The sequence below is a fragment of the Pleurodeles waltl genome, chromosome 8, assembly GCF_031143425.1.
Source record: "Pleurodeles waltl isolate 20211129_DDA chromosome 8, aPleWal1.hap1.20221129, whole genome shotgun sequence".
NCBI classification, from domain to species: Eukaryota; Metazoa; Chordata; class Amphibia; order Caudata; family Salamandridae; genus Pleurodeles; species Pleurodeles waltl.
The window spans coordinates 492,685,408-492,703,938 of NC_090447.1; positions in this window are offsets into that span (position 1 = coordinate 492,685,408).

Sequence of the window (18,531 nt, forward strand, 5' to 3'; positions counted from 1 at the left end):
CAGCAAAATTCTGTTGTTACCACGCAGACCCAGCTCTGAACACGGCCAAGGGAATGTATGAAAGTCCGTAAGATCTGAAGTGTCACCTAGCGTGCACTAAATAGATGAATCCGTTGGTTAAACAGGTAAAGTGGCGAGTGAAAATCCACAAGTACTCAAATAAATAAAAGATACCATGCAAATTCACCAACCAAAGAAGTAAAATGACTTCAAAATAGTGACAGTTTCAATCTTGCTCCCCTATTACCTACTGACAGTCACCACTAGGTAGTTCTAGTTAGGGCCTAGGGCCAGATGTAGCAAAAATAAAAATTGCGACTCGCATTTTGCGAGTTGATGCGACTCGCAAAATGCAAGTCGCAATTTGGAATGCCAGAAAAAAAAACGATCCGATTTTGCGACTCGCAGCCGGACTCGCAACGCATTGTGCGAGTCCGCAGATTGCGAGGTCGCTTTTTGCGAGTGTGCAAAAAACGAACTCGCAATTAGCGAGTAGATGTCGCAAATTGCGATTACCTCGAAAATTGCTTGCAGGTGCAGCAGAACACTCCAGAAAGCACACCAGAACACTCTGGAAACACTTCCTGGCACATGATGATGACATCACAGCCAGGAAGTTTACTAATACACCTGGGAGGAGGGAGGACCACACCCTTTTATAACTGCCAGTCTTCACACAGAACAAACAGCAGCTGCCATGGAGGGAACCCCACGAAAAAGAAAACTCAAATTTTCTGAGAGGGAGCTGGAGGTGCTGACAGAGGAATGCTGTCAGCACCATGATGAGCTTTTTGGGAGAGCAGCCCTCAATGTCCCTGAGGCCACCAAAAAAAAACTCTGGCAGGACATCCAAGATAAAATCAATTCCCTGGGTGTGAGCCACAGGACAATCGAGGACATTAAGAAGAGGTGGTATGACCTCCGCTCCCGGACCAAGGAGAGGGTGGCTGAAAGGCTCCGGGAGATGAGAGGCACTGGAGGGGGACCATCATCTGTGCCACCACCCACACCCCTGGAAGAAAGGGTGGAAGAAACATTGGAGCAGGAGGCAGTGTGTGGATTTGGGGACCTGGACACCTCAGAGCCCAGCACATCAACTGGTGAGTACCATGTGATAAGCCTGTACCCCTATCAATGTCAACCCCCACCCACCATGTACACAGGTGCATGCACAACCAAAATAGCTCCATTTCAGGGTAGAAATTGCCAGAATGATGCATTATGGGAAATGTAGTCAAATAGGCAGTTCATAGACAAATGTTTAATAGGATGTGTGCAATAGATAGTAGACACTGACAGTCTGTTCCCCATGTCCCACAGGTCTCCAGCAAGACACCCCCAACACCCCAAGCACCCAGGCCCAGGAGGACACCCCAGGACCCGCCAGCACCCCCACCTGCACCGTCAGCAGCATCCCTGCAGTAGTAACATCTGCTGCAACTTTCACGCCAGAAGCTGCCCCAGCAACAGGCAGGGAGGACACAGGTGGGAGCACAGGGCAGCCACCGCTGCGCAGGCGTCGCAGGGCAAGACCATCTGGGCTGCTGTCTGCATCCAGGAGACTTCCTCCAACCAACAGTGAGGCACATCTGCTGCGGGGTCAGCGCCTGCAGAACAGAATATTTGGCAGGATTAGTGGTGTGCTGCACCGCTTTGTGAGAACCAACCATGCAAGCATGCAGCACCTCACCAGACGCATGGACATGATGTGCCAGAACCCTGGGGACATTGCCCTTGCCATTAGGGAACTGGCGGGAGGACTGCTGGCCCAGGCAGAGGCTGGGCGGCGCAGAGATCGCCAAATAATGCAACGACTGGACAGGATGGCCACATCGATCGGCAGGCTCGCCATTAATACAACAGGCCTGTCGAGGAGGACAGTTGGGCTGCAAATAGAGATGGGCCATTTTGCTGGGGATGTTGCCAGGGGCCTGGGACGTCTCACCCACATAATAGAACTTATGGAGACACGGGAAATGTCAAGGGCCACAGGGGAAACACCCCAAGACATTGAAGAGGGCTCAACAGTGAGCAGTGTCTCTGCCACTGACAGCAGGGTGCTGAGGAGTGGTAGGCAGAGCACCATGGACGCAGCAGGGACCAGCCAGGCTGGCAGGAGGGGCAGGAGAACATAGATAACACCCAGGACCATGAACTGTGGCACATGGCGTTAATGTGCCACATGACTGGTTGGCATTTTCCTGCCCATGGACAATTTCTACTTGTATATAGTTCTTAATTACAGTAATAAAACAGTTATTTTTGTTCCACTTAACAATGGATCTTTTGGTTAATAGGTGAGTATGGTGGGAGTTGACACGTACCGTCCAAAATATTGTGTTGCAATGTGTTCCCGTCTCAGTCTGCCTTGATTAGCTAGACTCCTATCCCCATGATGGCGATGTGGTTGTTCTTGCTCTTCATCATCAGGATCTGGGTCTGCAGGGGTGAGAGGTAGCCCACGTCGGGTGGCTATGTTGTGGAGGATGGCGCATGTGACCACAATTTTGAATGCGGTAATGGGGGTGTATTGGAGGCATCTGAATCTTGCCTTCAGGAGTCCGAAGGTGCGCTCTATCAGGTTCCTGGTCCTCTTATGCGCACTGTTGTATTGCCTCTCAGATTCATTTCTGGGTGTTAAAAACGGAGTCATGATCCAAGGCCTGAGAGCATAGGCACTGTCACCTGTTGGGCACAAAAGTACACTGTTAGGAAGTCCAGATAGTCGTGCACAGTGACCTGTGTGTATGTCTGCAAGTGTCTGTGGCTCTACCTAGGAGGTAACCGTCTCCGAATTCCCCACGTTCCAGGCGTTGATGTATCCCACTATGCCTAAAAATGTATGAGTCATGGGTACTGCCTGGAAACTTAGCTACGATGTCCGTGATGACATAATGGGCATCGCACACAACCTGTATGTTGAGTGAGTGGGTACACTTCCTGTTGCGGAAAATGTGTTCCAGATTTGCAGGGGGGCATATTTGAATGTGTGTCCCATCTACACACCCTATGACATGGGGAAAGTGGGCAATGCGGTAAAAGTCCAGCTTGGTGCTGTTCATTTCTGCCTCATTCCTTGGTAAGTATATGAAGTGAGACATGTGCATGACTAAGGCATCTAGGAAGGCCCTGAGGAACCTTGACACTGCACTTTGGGATACCCCACCTGCCACAGCAATGACCCCCTGATAGCTCCCTGAGGCCAAGAGGTGCAGTGAGCATAGTACTTGCACATGCGTAGGAATGGCGCAGCCACGCAGAGTCTGGTGTTCTAGCTGTGGTTCGAGTAAATCTATTAATTCTAGAATGGCTGCGCTGCTAAGGCGGTATTTGTCATAGATCTCCTCTTCAGTTTGCTGAAAAAGAGTCTGCCTGGTTCTATATATCTTCTCCTGTCTGTGGCCCCTCCTCCTCCTCTGCTGGGCTGCGTAGACTCTCCTCCTCACTGCTATCAGGTATATCTCCGCCATCTTGAGTAACCCAGATGGCTTCTGGGTCCCCTTTTATACTTTGGTAATGGTTACCACCTGCTCTGAGTTAGTGGTAAATGGGACATGCAAACTGGGCTTTTTGCGACTAGTCGCAATTTGCGAGTTGCAATTGCATAAGGTTTGCGACTCGCAAATTGCGACTTGCTATTTGCAGGTCGCAAAATGGGGTCGCAAGGGATGCGACTCGCAAACGGGTCCCATCGCTTTTTGCGAGTCAGAAATGGGCTTTTTGCATCCCATTTCCGATTTTGCACTGTCGCAAATTGCGATTCGGCCCGTTTGCGAGTCGCAAACCTTTGCTACATCTGGCCCCTAGTTTCCATAGAAAACGTGTTTCGACTCACCTATATCTTCAGCACCGTTTGACAGATTTTCATGAAATTTTCCCCAAAAATATGCTGGTGATTCTTGTTACTCACTGAAAGATCCGTCAAGCATGAACTGAGTAAAAGGGGGGGGGGTCAAACACCATGTGTTTTCCATGTTAATTCCTGTTACAATTTTGAACATGACTACAGGCCGAACCGCTGGACAGAATTACATCAGGTTTGGCAAAAAGGTAAGTTTCGGGACACAGATATTTGGTGTAAATCCATTCAGTAGTTGAGAAAGTAAAGGCGAAATACATTTGTATATCTGTGGTCGTGGATTCGTCGCAACGTTTTTGTGGTGATTGTGGCAAATTTGCGAATGTGCAAACCAACAGGAATGCTGTGATTGGCTGTCTGCACCCTGACTAGAAAGTTGCAGCCATTATTTTATGTTATGGGAGAGGGTTCCCTGGGCTAAAAATAGAAATGATAAGTGGTATAAGGGGTCAGGGTGGAGGTACCCTGACCCTAGGAGTGTGATATAGGGGTCTTTGAGGGTCAAGTTATAACCTTAAAAAGATTTTTTTTCATGGTGTGTGGTATTCATAAGTACATTGCGCTACTCAGAGCGGCCCCTGTGTAACATCTTGATTAATTTCAAATATCAGCGCTCTCTCTCACTCTCTCTCTCTCTCTCTCTCTCTCTCTCTCTCTATCTCTCTTCCCTCTCTCTCTCTCAGGGTTGGCCGCAAGGACTGGCTGCAGCCACCACCCTCAGTGGGATTAACGTATTGCAATGAAAATTACTTTGTGTTAAAAAAACATAGAAATTCACTGAGAAAAACAAAGGTTATAGGGACTTTATAGTTAGGAAATACAATAAAACAAAACATAGAAATTCACTTAAAAACCCAATGATTACTGGGACCTTACAATAGGTTCACATTTCAAATGTACAAAACCATAGAACTTTACCTGTTATAGTTATAATTATCTCAAGTAACTATAACTTTTGGCATAAGGAAACTATAACTCATGCCCTCACCACGCACTGCTAATTACCCCATAAATTACGGCACTCATGACATGTTTGATACCATGACTGATAATATAAATGTAATATTTGCAGTAAAATGTTTGACGAAAAAATTGTGCATGATATATATATATATATTATATTTATAACAGAACATTGATCAGAAGGCATTTTTTTTATGGCAACATGTTTATTTTGTGCATCCTGCTAATTATTAAATTATTGCAGGGAGGAAAGAACCTCTCCCTCTGTTTGTACACATTCTGAGCTACAGTATTTTGTTTTATCTGTCTTGCATTAAACTGATGCTAAAATCTTTTTCCAACAAGTTACTAAGGGCCATATTTATACTTTTTGACGCAAAACTGCGGTAACGCAGTTTTGCGTAAAAAAAATTAGCGCCGGCTAACACCATTCTGAAGCGCCATGCGGGCGCCGTATTTAATCAATGACGTTAGCCGGCGTTAGCCGCCAGCGCTGCCTGGTGTGCGTGGAAAAAAACGACGTACACCAGGCAGCGCCTGCGTAGGGGGATATGGGGCTTGGGCGTCAAGAAATGGGGCAAGTCAGGTTGAGGCAATTTTTTCGCCTCAACCCGATTTGCGCCATTTTTTTCGACTCCCAACCCCCATAGAAATGACTCCATGCCCCTTGCCCAATGGCCATGCCCAGGGGACTTCTGTCCCCTGGGCATGGTCATTGGGCATAGTGGCATGTAGGGGGGCACAAATCAGGCCCCCCTATGCCACAAAAAAAAACAAAAAAAACACTTACCTGAACTTACCTTAATGTCCCTGGGATGGGTCCCTCCAGCCTTGGGTGTCCTCCTGGGGTGGGCAAGGGTGACAGGGGGTGTCCCTGGGGGCATGGGAGGGCACCTCTGGGCTCCTTCAGAGCCCACAGGTCCCTTAACGCTTGCCTTTTGCAGGTGCAAAAAAACGGCGTTAAAGCGGCTGTACGTAATTTTTTTTGACCCGCCCACTCCCGGGCATGAATTTTGCCCGGGAGTATAAATACGATGCACATGCCTCGGAGTCGATTTTTTAGACGTGAACGCCTACCTTGCATCTCATTAATGCAAAGTAGGTGTCCACGCCCAAAAATGACGCAAACTCCATGGACTTTGGCGCTCGACGCGTCTAACGCCAAAGTATAAATATGGAGTTAGTTTTGTGTCGGAATTGCGTAAAAAAAAAGACGCAATTCCGGCGCAAACGGAGTATAAATATGCCCCTAAATGTTTTTTGGTGTGTTTAATTTCGCAAAACACCTTCTGCTGTTATACTTAGGGGGTCATTCTGACCTTGGCGGTCCATGACCGCCATGGCGGAGTGCGGCGGTAGCACCGCCAACAGGCTGGCGGTGCTTCCTTGGCGATTCTGACCGCGGCGGTAAAGCCGCGGTCGGAAAAGGGGAGCCGGCGGTCTCCCGCCAGTTTCCCGCTGGCACAGGGAACCCGCCATGGCGTCGCTGCTTGCAGCACCGCCATGGGGATTCCAACCCCCTTACCGCCAGCCTGTTTCTGGCGGTGTCCCCCGCCGGAACCAGGATGGCGGGAACGGGTGCCGTGGGGCCCCTGGGGGCCACTGCACTGCCCATGCCACTGGCATGGGCAGTGCAGGGGCCCCCTAACAGGGCCCCACAAAGATTTTCACTGTCTGCTTAGCAGACAGTGAAAATCGCGACGGGTGCCACTGCACCCGTCGCACCCCTTCAACTCCGCCGGCTCCATTTCGAGCCGGCTTCATTGTTGAAGGGGCTTTCCCGCCGGCCCGGCCGGCGGTCTTCTGGCGGTCGCCCGCCGGCCCAGCGGGAAAGCCGGAATGACCGCCGCGGTCTTTTGACCGCGGTGCAGTCTTTCGGCGGGAACCGCTTGGCGGGCGGCGACCGCCGACCGCCGCAGTCAGAATGACCGCCTTAGTGTCTGCATCCAAGCTACCTCCTTCATATAACAAGACATCAAGGAAGTCAATAGTTTGTTGGAAGGGTCATGGTGTGTCTTATAAAGAACAAAATACTCTGACACACATTAAAAAGATGTTGCAACCCTTGAAGTTTCATGACCTTCTAATGGAACTCTGCTTTCAGCCTTACTCCTCTAAATGGTTATTGACCTTCTTGATGACTTTGCATATCATTATAAAGTATGTCAGGGGCTACTTTATCCCATTTACAATTTCTTACTATGAGTGAGCAGTGATCAGGGACATAAAACACTTACACCCACATCAAGATGTCCCATCGCACAGTCATTGTTCTCACCCATATTAGATTATTGCAGTGCTTGCCCTGTCAAAAGGTATCTTCTCAAGATAATAAATATTTTACAGTACTCACTGGTCAGATTAATATTAAATTCATGCCACCACTGGAGTCACCTTTATATTATTCTCATATCTGTTTACTGGCTGCCGGTCAAAGGGAGGTGCCAAGTTAAAGTGATGGTCCTCACTCAAGAAGTGCTGCACACAAATGCCATTTCAGATTTCATTTCTTAACAAAGAATCAAAAGTGATCTCCACCCCTTCATTCAATAAACCTTCAAGAGGGCACTCAACAAGAGCTAGTTAATGATGAACCTATGGAAAACAAGGTTGATACATTCAGGCTTCAAGTCATCAATATGATTGCCATAGTTGCAGTACACTGTTGTGTAGACAATGCCTCACATTAATCTCCCCATCCCTACAGTTTTCTATGGTGGCGTGAGCTTCAAAAACAGCCCCTGGTCCCCCGCTGCCATCACTCTAACTGTCCCATACATGCCAGGCAATCGGTGCTGCTGCCCCCCACAGTGTCTGTTACTCCTTCTACGCACTCTCACCTGCTTTGGGAGGGGCTGTAGCGGCCAATTCAGTTTTTCATAGCACAAGATGTCTCATCCATGACACATTCTGCATCAGAAATTCCAACACTTCAGTAAGCAAGGAGGATTTGACAGTAACTTGAGTGAAGTCAGGATACTTAACACCCCTTCAATGAAGCAAATTTACCAGCCTAAACCCAACTTGTGTGCTTATATGAAGCCTTTGTTCAGTCCAAGGAGAGAAGACAGGCCTTTCTTTTTGCAAAGTGGGTGGTGCCAACCTTTGTAGCAGGTGCATATTACAAGCTGGTTTGCTTCACGTTTTCGGCAGATCTCTTTCCTTTCTGATCTTCTCTGAATCAATGTGATGTTTGTTTTTGTAGCTGTATATGATGGGAACTTGGCCCAAAGGGATATTTTTTAAAGCACAAGAGGTCATATGTACAAAGCATTTTTGCTGTCACAAATGCCCCATCTTCGAAAATCCAGCCATTAATGGTGGTAAAAATGATTTTCCAAATGTACAAATACCCAAACTGCGATTCTCCAGAATCACAGTTTGGGTGTAGAAATCACTCTTTGGAAGGGGCATGTTTAGGGCGTCCCTTCCAAATAGTGATTTCCAGTGTTATAAAACAAGGTTTTGTGACTGAAAAGAGTTTGCAAAACTTGGTATTTTACCACCAACGTAAGGTCGGTGATAATGCATTCGCAAATTGGAAGGGGTGCCCATGGGACCCCATCCCCATTGTAAATGTTGGAAAACATTTTTTAAGAGAAGGCATTGGTCCCAGAGAAAGGATGTCTAACCCAAGGGGATTCTGCAGGATCATAGACCTTGCCACAACCATTTCTGTGTCCATTAGGAGCATTGCAACTCAAAAATCAGTTTACATCTTATCGTCGATCCTTGATAATTTCCTTATCTTTATATCATTGAAGATCACACCCACTGATGGAATAAAAGCTTGAAAAATATCTCCTGTAATAGCTGAACTACATGCTCATCCTGTTGGATTGTCAGTGTTGCCCACTTGGTAAATCTTAAGGAAAACCACTCCTAAATAGTATGTACCATACCAACCTTTTGGAAACTTGTAATAAGCCTTCTTACCACAGATGTAATAAACACCAGGTACAGCTGGGTTTTGTCCATTTAGCATAAATCCCATATGCTCTTAAACAAAAATATGTCTGCATTCGTTTGTTTCTACAAACTTATTGTCAGCTTTTGATCGTGGCCTATATCTACAAAGCTTTCCTACATGTTGCAAATCTAAAGCTAAGTGTCCTTATGTATCAGGTGTGTTGTGAACTGTTTTCTTCTTGCTAACTATATCCTTATGTATCTTCTTTTTCATTGCTTTTCTTCTATCATCTACTTGATTAATGAATTCCTTTTCTACCTGTGTTAAAAGACATGTTAAGTTATTCCGGTGTGCACATGGCGTGCCAAAAGTCAATGTAGGCTCAAGGAATCCTCCTACTACATCTATGTTTCTAGCCTTTGCAATGCTGCTCAAATGCTGATTAATGGGAGCAAAATAGAAAACTAAATTATAGTTAGAAATACTGAATGTACTCTTGATTATACAAACGTGTTAATGATAAACTGCAACTAATACCACAAGTTAGAGGTAGGTTCTGACAAATGATTCCCTCTTGTACTAATGAAGGAATGTGTGTACACACATAACAATCACGCACCTTCATTTGTCCACGTACTCATACAGTAAACTATAACTTATTCTGCTTTGATGTTGTCATTCTCTGCACTGGAGTTGCTGTGCTTTGCATCTCTCCTTTCATTGAAACACTCATACCTGCTATCAATAAAATACACACAACCATACATACTATTAATAAACCAATACACACATATTTAAATTTAATGTGTTTGTCCTGTCCAGGGTTCATGGCTTCTGTAGAATTAGAGGAGAAAAGCGAGCAAAAATCAAAAAACAAAGCAATTTTTCAAAGTCTTTGCATTATATGTAACAGTTTTTGATCTTCAAGAAAGGTCTTCAAGATTCATCTGAAAGCTCTCTAAAATAATTCAATGTTCGTTTTCAGTAGAACATAGTCTGATGATTGCTTATGGTCACTTCTAGAGTGTAATGTATTTATTGATCAATTGGCAAGGTTATTTCAAAACTCATTTCAAATGCATGCAATTTCAAGTTCCAGAATTTTCAACTGAAATCCCACGATCAAAACAAAAGGCCATAAACTCGCTCTCCTGTTCATTTGTGACAAGATAGATCCATTCAGGTGAAGAGTATCTGAGACTTGGCACTCTTTTCCTTTTGGTTCTCCTTACAACACCATCTTCATCTTCACTCTGATTTGACTGTTCGACTGCTTATGTTATTGATGGGAGTTTATCAGCAACCAGTTCATGTGCAGCTGCTGGCCATTTATCTCCTTTCACAGTTTTCTTTTCATGTGCAACTGCTTTCACAATGTTTGCTTTGCTGGTATGAATCAGTTGACTTTGACTTTGCTCTCCTGCACTTTTTTCTGCATGTAGGCCGCTTGCACTTTCATCACTTTGCACAGTTTTTGCTTCAGCCACTTGTTCAGTTTTCACAGCTTGGTCAAGTTGAACCCCTTCTTCTTCTGCATTCGCTCTTGTGGGGTCAGATTCTGTATTTTCAAGAGGACACAGAACTTTGCGTGTATGGCTTGCATGGATCCAGTTCGGAAGACCAGCACAATTCAAAGCTGTTGTCGTCACCAAGATAACTTGAAATTTTCAACTTTGGCTCTAGGCAAATCTTCCTGACTTGCTTCTTGTCTAAAATCCAGTCACCAGCTTTCAAGCTGTGACACTGTTCTTGAGCCATTTGATCTGTTGCTGCTTCAACCTGATGAGGCAAAGAGTGAACCACATCAGCTAGACCTTTACAATAATCCAGCACTAAGTCAACTGTTATGTTCACAAGTGCATTTGCAGGTAAGGTTGGTAACCTCATTGCATGACCCATCCGAATCTCGTGGGGAGACAGTCCTGTCTTCCTGTCAAGGGTACTACGCATGCTCATCAGGACAAGTGGTAATGCACTACGCCACTCTTCAAAGCTGTAGAGTCCAAGGCCTTTGCCAATCGAGCTTTCAGTGTTCCATTAATTTGTTCCACCAATCCAGATGCCTCTGGTCTGTAACTTTAGTGTAATTTCTGCTCAATGTTCAGTGGTGCACACAACAACTTTATGATCTTATTATTAAAATGAGTTCCTCAATCTGATTCCAAAGAACACGGGAACCCATACCTGGGCATCAGTTCTCTGAGCAGCTGCTTAGCTACGTTGAGGCTATCATTCCACCGTGTTGGATAAACCAATATATACTTCAATCCATTACAGGCAGACATATCAATGAAATCATGCTGCATTCTGTTAAATGGACCTCCCCACCTGCCTATGTAGCTGAAATTAACCACTGTATGTTTACCTACATTGATTTGTTGGCATGTAACACATATGTTACAAACTGCTTCTGCAGCCAATCTAAATCTGGCCTTCTACCAGGTCTGTTTGAATGTGCGAATCATTGCATCTTTACCGAGAATTACCTGACCATGATAATATCTAGCCATCCAGTCTGGCAACACAACCTTCCCTTTATATGAACTCCTCATCTCCCTCTCTTTGAACACAACCTCCTTTTATCCAACCTCTGAGTTCTTCCTCTGTTGCCTCTTCCTGCAATCTCTTAATCTCATCCCACGTATCAACCACTGATGTCAAGAAATTTTGATTTGTATCACTGGTGTCATTTTCACTACTTCACTCTTCATAGACGCAATGGAGTGCACAATATCTGCCATTTTGGTCAGCATAGGCATTGCCCAATGATAAATAGTAATTCGACTTCTGGTGGCCTACACACTTAACATCTGCAATCTTCTCAGTTAATTGTAAAGCATTCAACAAGTTATGAATTTTCTCACTATTTCGAATGGGTGATCCTGATGAGGCCATGAAACCTCTATGGTGCCACAACTCTCTGAAGACATGCATAACACCAAATCCATATTGAGTATCTGTGAATATTGTCACTTTGAATTGCTCTGATACGCAGCATGTTCTTGTAAGAGTAAACAATTCAGCCACTTGGGTAGAAATGACTCCTTGCAGCCATGAGGCTTCAACCACTTCTGAGAGGGTGCAAACTGCATAACCAGCTCTCAGAGTACCTTCACTGTCTCTTAAACAGGAGCCATCAACAACTACAACTTGGTAATTCTCCTCTAATGGAGTATCTTGAATATTAGGTTTGGGTTTGGTGCACAGTTCAGTGACATCGAGGCAGTCAAGTTCTATTTCATTAACATCATTTGAATCATCAACATTTATAGGCAACAAGGTGGCAAGGTTTCAAACCTACACTTCTTGAAAGCTGCATTGCCTGATCCAAGGATCAATAACTCATAACAGGTAAGATGGACATTGCTCAAATATTGGGTTTTAGACTGGGTCAAAAGTACTTCAACCAAATGTGGGACATACACAGTTAAAGGGTGTCCCATCCCAATGCCTTTGCATTGACTTATGCTCACACCAGCACTGGCCATGGCTTTTAAACAGCCTGGCAAAGCAGCAGCAATAGGATCCAATGTGGAAGAAAAATAAGCCACTAGTCAGTTTGTTCCTCCATGCTACTGCGTTAAAATAGAAAGAGCACAACCATCACATTTATGACAACAGTGCAAACCCTTTTGATGTAATCAGACATTCCCAAATCTGGAGCTCTGCACACACTCTCTCTCTCAATTCAATGAAAGCTTTTATGCACTCTTGTTTAAAAAAGGACTGGGTCTGTAACTTCTTTGTCTGTCAACTTCTGCAATGGTTTGGAAATTACTGAAAAATTTGAGATCCATTAGTGACAATAACTCACCATGTCCAAAAACATTCTGACATTTCCTTGTGTAACTGGAGAATTAATTTGCATAATTGCAGCAACTCTTTTTTGGGACACTTTCCTTTTCTCAATTTGGTGACCCAAATACTTTACTTCAGTTTGGCAATACTTTAACTTAGCAGGGAAAACCTTGTGTCTGTTTCCACCCAAATGAATGAAAAATTCTATAGTATCTTGTCTGCCTGCTTCATGTGTATGAGACTCAACCATCAGGACATCAATGTACTGCACTATAGCAGACTGAAATGGCATGTTCAAAGACCCTTTAAGTTCTTCTTTAGGATCTGATTCAAAATGGATGGAGATTCTGAAAACCCCTGTGGAGTATGGCACCTTGAATGCACATGATTGCCGAATGGAAGTGAAAAAAGGAATTGACTATCCTCATGCAAAGGAACTGAGAAAAATGACTGTGACAAATCAATAACTGAAGACCATTCTACTTCACCTGGAATCTGAAATAAAATCACTACTGGAGTTGGCACTGTGGGACAACAGGATACCACAATTTAGTTCCCCTTTCTCAAATCCTGACTATGCGGTATTTCCCATTTGGCTTTTGCAAATCAATAATTGGTGATTTATATGGTCTGCTCATCGCTTCTTTTCAAACTCCCTGCTCAATAAAATCTACAGTAACTGGGTTAATACCTTCAATCACTTTTGGAGTCATGTTATACTGTGGTGTTCTGGGGAAAACTTAATTTGGCTTTACAGTCACTTTGACTGATTCAATACCTCAAATATGTCTAATATCTTTTACAGAGAGATTTTAAACTCTCAGCGTTACTGTCTCTTGTAATTCATCAGGTAGGTCTTTAACTGTCATCGCGGGGAACAATGTAATCAGAGGATACATCTCATTAGTTTGACTAGATGTCTCAACATCGCTATTAATTTGAATTGCTGTCCCTTCATGTGTACAAGTAATGGAACAAATTAATTTGAAAGCAAGTCTCTTCCAAACAGACTCATAGGACTTTAATCTCAAACTACAAATCGGTGCAGACCCTCAAAAGTTCCTATTTCAACCAGAATGGGCTCTGTAATGGGGTTTACCAAATGCTGATTTGCTATTCCTACCAGAACCAGAACTGTTCTTCCAGAATGGGGCACATTAGGGAATTCTGTAGATCTGAGAGTGGAACAAGTTGCCCCAGTGTCAACCAGGAATGAAAAATCATGAGCCATAATAATTGCATTCACATAAGGACCATGTTGATGTACCTCCGCTGAGGCAGCCAACACACATTCTTCCTCTTCTGAACTGTCGCGCAGGTATTCTTCACTCATTTCATCATCACTGAAATCAATGGGTATTGTATAATTGACTGATTTACATTGGCATTTGTTCTTTGGTTTGCGTTCTGCTGAGGAACCACTACCTGTTGCTGTGTCATTGGAGCTTGTGGTATCTGCTTGGGGGCTTGGATCTGCTGTTGGGGAAATTGTACTTGTTGCTCCGGAATTTGCATTTGGACTGTTCCAGTAGGGACATTAATGGTTTGATTTTGAGGCCTTTGAACTCTTTGATTTTTAAATCAATTCTTGTCAACCATCTGCATAACACTAACACCTTGCACCAAATTATTTACATTATTAAAGGGACACTTCCATTTCGAATGTCCAACGTTGCCGCATGCATGACCAGGAAATATTTTCTTCCTGTTTTGAACATCAGTCACACTCGTATCTTCTCGAATTCCACGACCTCTTCCTTTATAATGAGGCACCATATTTACTTGCTGCTGTGTTCCATGCATTCCTCCTGCATTCAACATTCCCTGTGGCCTCTGCATACCTACTTCTTGGCAAACTTGATGTGCATCATCATTATCTTTTCCCTCAACCTTTTCTCTTCAACTCAATTTCATCACTACATTATTTTGCACAATGCAATACTTCATCAATCGGCTTTCCTTGCAGGCAAACCAAATGATCCATAATCATATTACTAATTTCAGGCTTCAATCCTTGAATGAATATAAACACAAAATGAATCATTGCTCTTGGTTCAATAATCTCTGTTCCCCTGTATTGCTTGAATGCTTGCAATAATCTCTCATAATAAGCGTGAACAGACTCCTTTGTCTCCTGAGATGTCTTGTCAATTCTTTGCCAATCAATATCTGTAGGGGAAACTCTAGTTTTTAGAAACTCAATCACCTTGTAATTAGTTTTTATCACCTCTTCCGATGGCACACCTGTTACTGCATCTCTCAACGGCTCACTGGTTGGTCAATCAACACTCCGGTTACTCTGAACCCACAAATCTACTGGAACCACAATCTCAAAGTGTTCCCACAAACACTTTACAGGCTTGTCAAACATCTCTGTTTGCTGGTACTATTCCACTGGTTTCTCAATCAATATTGGGTAATTATTTGTTAATGACAGTATGTCACTTTTACTCCATGAGACATGAACAAACTTCCTTCCTGGAATCTCTCTCATTGGCATCATGTTTACAGCTCCTTCAGCATGCTGTACATCATTTGAAGATGCAATCAGTTTTTTCTTCTGATCTCTTTTCTTTGCTCATCTGCCTTCTAATTTATCTAATGCACCCCATGTTTGAATGCTTTGAATTCCTTAATGTGAATCTTCATGATCTCATATTCGCAATGTTTCTGGAGTCGAATTCTAATCTGTAACTCTTCGTCAGATGTTTAGATTTATTTATTTTGATTTCATATTTCTCAGCCAAATTAGTTAAATTCTCATAAATATGCCCCAATGGAAGAGCTAATTTCTGCACATGAAGAACAAGTCATTTTCATTGTAAGAATCTAATTGGTCCAATTCAAGTGTTTCCTCAATTATTCCATTTAATTCCAATTTTAATCTAGCCACGTTCAGTGTCTTTTTTCCATCTAGCACCTTTCTTGGAAGTGATGCTCCGCTCAAATTATCTAACCATCCAGTCAATTGTTGTGCTGATAACCCTAGTAAACTAATGTTATTACCTCACGTTAAAGGCTTTGGAAGAGTATAACCTGCTCTGGAGCCAATGCAGAAGAGTTTGTAGAGCATGGGGGACATGCCACATCAATCAGTGGACCCACTCTGTCATTTGTCTGGTTCGAACAAAAATAATTAGTAGGGTCATGGTTGGCACAGTAGAGCTCAGTTTCTCCATTAGTTCTAAAAGGAGAATTCATCATTGATACAGAATTTGAAATCTGGGGACCACTTTCGTTATTACCCTGGGCATTAAACAGGACTAATGGACCTATTTTTATGAGACTTGTTAATGCTTTTGCCATAGTAAATTCAATTGATTTTGCTGGAACATTAATCCTTCACTTTGGCCAGTTAATACTGTACCAAAAGCTTGATATGACTGAATCGGGCAGCATTCTGCTGTGTCATCACTGGGGAATACATAGGCACAGTCTGACTCTGATTTACAAATAATGCATGTGTCTGTACATTAGGTGTGGAGTCAAACTGAGTCCTTCCTGCATTTTGAATTGGCTGTGACATAACTGGAACAAGGTCATTCTGAACTGTGTTAACAATTGGAACTGTTGGATAAACAGCTGACACCTGTGCAATATTTGCAGTAGACACATTTGGAATTATCTGCACCTGGTGTTGTGCAACTTGGGCTGTGGCAACATTCGGGACTACATTCTGGCTTACTTATGTGACTGCATTATACGGTGGGGGCAATTCTGCAACAACTGAGTAATAAATTAATCATCTGAATCACTCTCAGCCACTTTTCCCAATTTATGTTCTAAATCTTCCTCAGAGTTCTTTTTGGCTTTAGGCTTAACACTTCCATCACCTTCCTGTGTAATTGCTGGAAATAACTTCACTCCGTGTAATGTATCTGCTCTCCACATTCTCCACTCTGCATCCCATCTAGCTTCTGTTAGAGTCTTTTCTGCTTTCCTGATTCTCCTTTCAAATGTCTGAGCCTCTTTTTGTCTCGCAACTAATCCGCAAATAGCAAGTGCTTAAAATTGTGCAGGTCTAGGAAGGGGCTTTGATTTGTACAACACCCGGCTCAAATTCTCCAATATTCTTAAATTGAAAATCTGTAGAAAGGAAAAGCTAAGGTGCCTTCCTTCTCGGTTATTTAGCATCAATATTTACCCACAGGCATGCTGAATCTCCTCTCTGTTCCTTTACCTCAAATACTGGTGTACCCTCAGTTGGAGTAGGCTCACCCTCATTAGCTGGAATAAAAATATCTCCTCAAAAGGCGCTCCTTTGAGCTTTGAAAAACTTAATTTTTACACAAATCTAATTCACAAATAAAAAACCTACAAAACCTGGAAGTAATTTTCAATCCCACAATCCTTTTCACAAGCTGTTCTCAACCTATAGCAGTGCAGTCTAGTCCACCAATCTGTGTGTCGCTTTTCTAACCAATCTATCCCAGCATGGACTAAATGACATCACACTCACTTCGCTCTGCATCTGCAAGTCACTTCAGAGTCATCTCATATACCTCTCACACAAAACCCTAAATGCAAATATTGCGAGCACATAAACCAAAACCTGTCTGCTTACTATTGGTAAGTCTCAAATGCTTTTAAAGCTGTACGGAAATTTCCACTGTAGCCTTTCGCACAAATAGCTACTCTTCCGGCTATGTCTTTCTCATGAAAGCAAGCCAGATTTGACCCGCAAACCTCACTCCAATTGATAAGGATTCTCCTTGTGTACTCAGGATTCACCTTATACCAACCAACACCGCACACACTCAAAGGAAATCTACTGGTATTGTCGACAGCGCTCAATCGACCAACACCTTAACTGCAGACAATAAATTAACCAAGTGTCTCAATACACTTGTACATCTCTCCAGAGGCTTAGGCTTCACAGGACCCGTCAACAACAACCACATGGGCAATTATGAGCACAAAGCACAACATTCACTTGGAGTATGCCAACTCCCCACTCTCTTACTTGCAGTATACAAACTCCCTACTGAACTACCTACTCACTTTATACATCATACTTCACCGCGATTTACCCAAAGCACTGTAAGCGCAAACCCTACTCTAAACACATACTGTACACTTGTAACACAGCCCTCAATGTGGGTAAAGTTTGACTCTCCTCCTCACAAGACAAAACAATAACTCTGCTACCAAAACTGTTGGTGCGTTTTGCCGGGAACATTTTCTTCCCGCTCCAGGTTCTATTACCTCAAATGTGCAGGTGAGACAGACACCATCACTATTCTCACCTATAGAGGTCGACTAGATCTTTGGACTTGGCGAAGAGTGTAGTAGTCAGACTCATTCAACCTCAAATCAATGACATTATACTATAAAGAATTCTAAACACTATGATCAATTTCACAATAAATCAAACTCCAAACTGAACAAAGTTTCAAAGCTCTATTACAATCCGTTAAGTTATAAACATCAATGAAAACCATAGGCTGACTGAAACTTCTGTAACGATTTAGCATACTGAACATCAACACTGTTAGACACTCTAAAAGAATAACACAGATAAGTAATAACACAATATGTACATTACCATTAGATTTCAAAGCAGATAATGGTGACATCAGTAAATCATCAAAACACTCAATATCAGATTTCAGAACTGGGCCATTCCTGTCACTAACACAAATTTAGACTTGCATGTGTGGGAACCGGATAACACATGCAGGCAAAGGAAAAATAACACAAAGACAAAAATAATTTGGAAAAGCATCTAATTATGGGTGCTCACTGTAAAAATATGCTGATGCAATTATCTAACTGAAAAGGAAACAAGAAACCACATTTAGTTGTACCTCTCCTCATGGGACAGCAGAGAGTAGTACTTCATCAGGCAGAACATTTACCTTCTTGCGGCATCAATTGTCAGCAGCATCAGGACAGTGCAGAAAACAGGCTACACATAGGACATATCAACAGTTCAGTAATAGTTGGGCTTACTAGTACTGAACAGCATAACAGAATAGGGCAATTAAGACTAATATGAGAA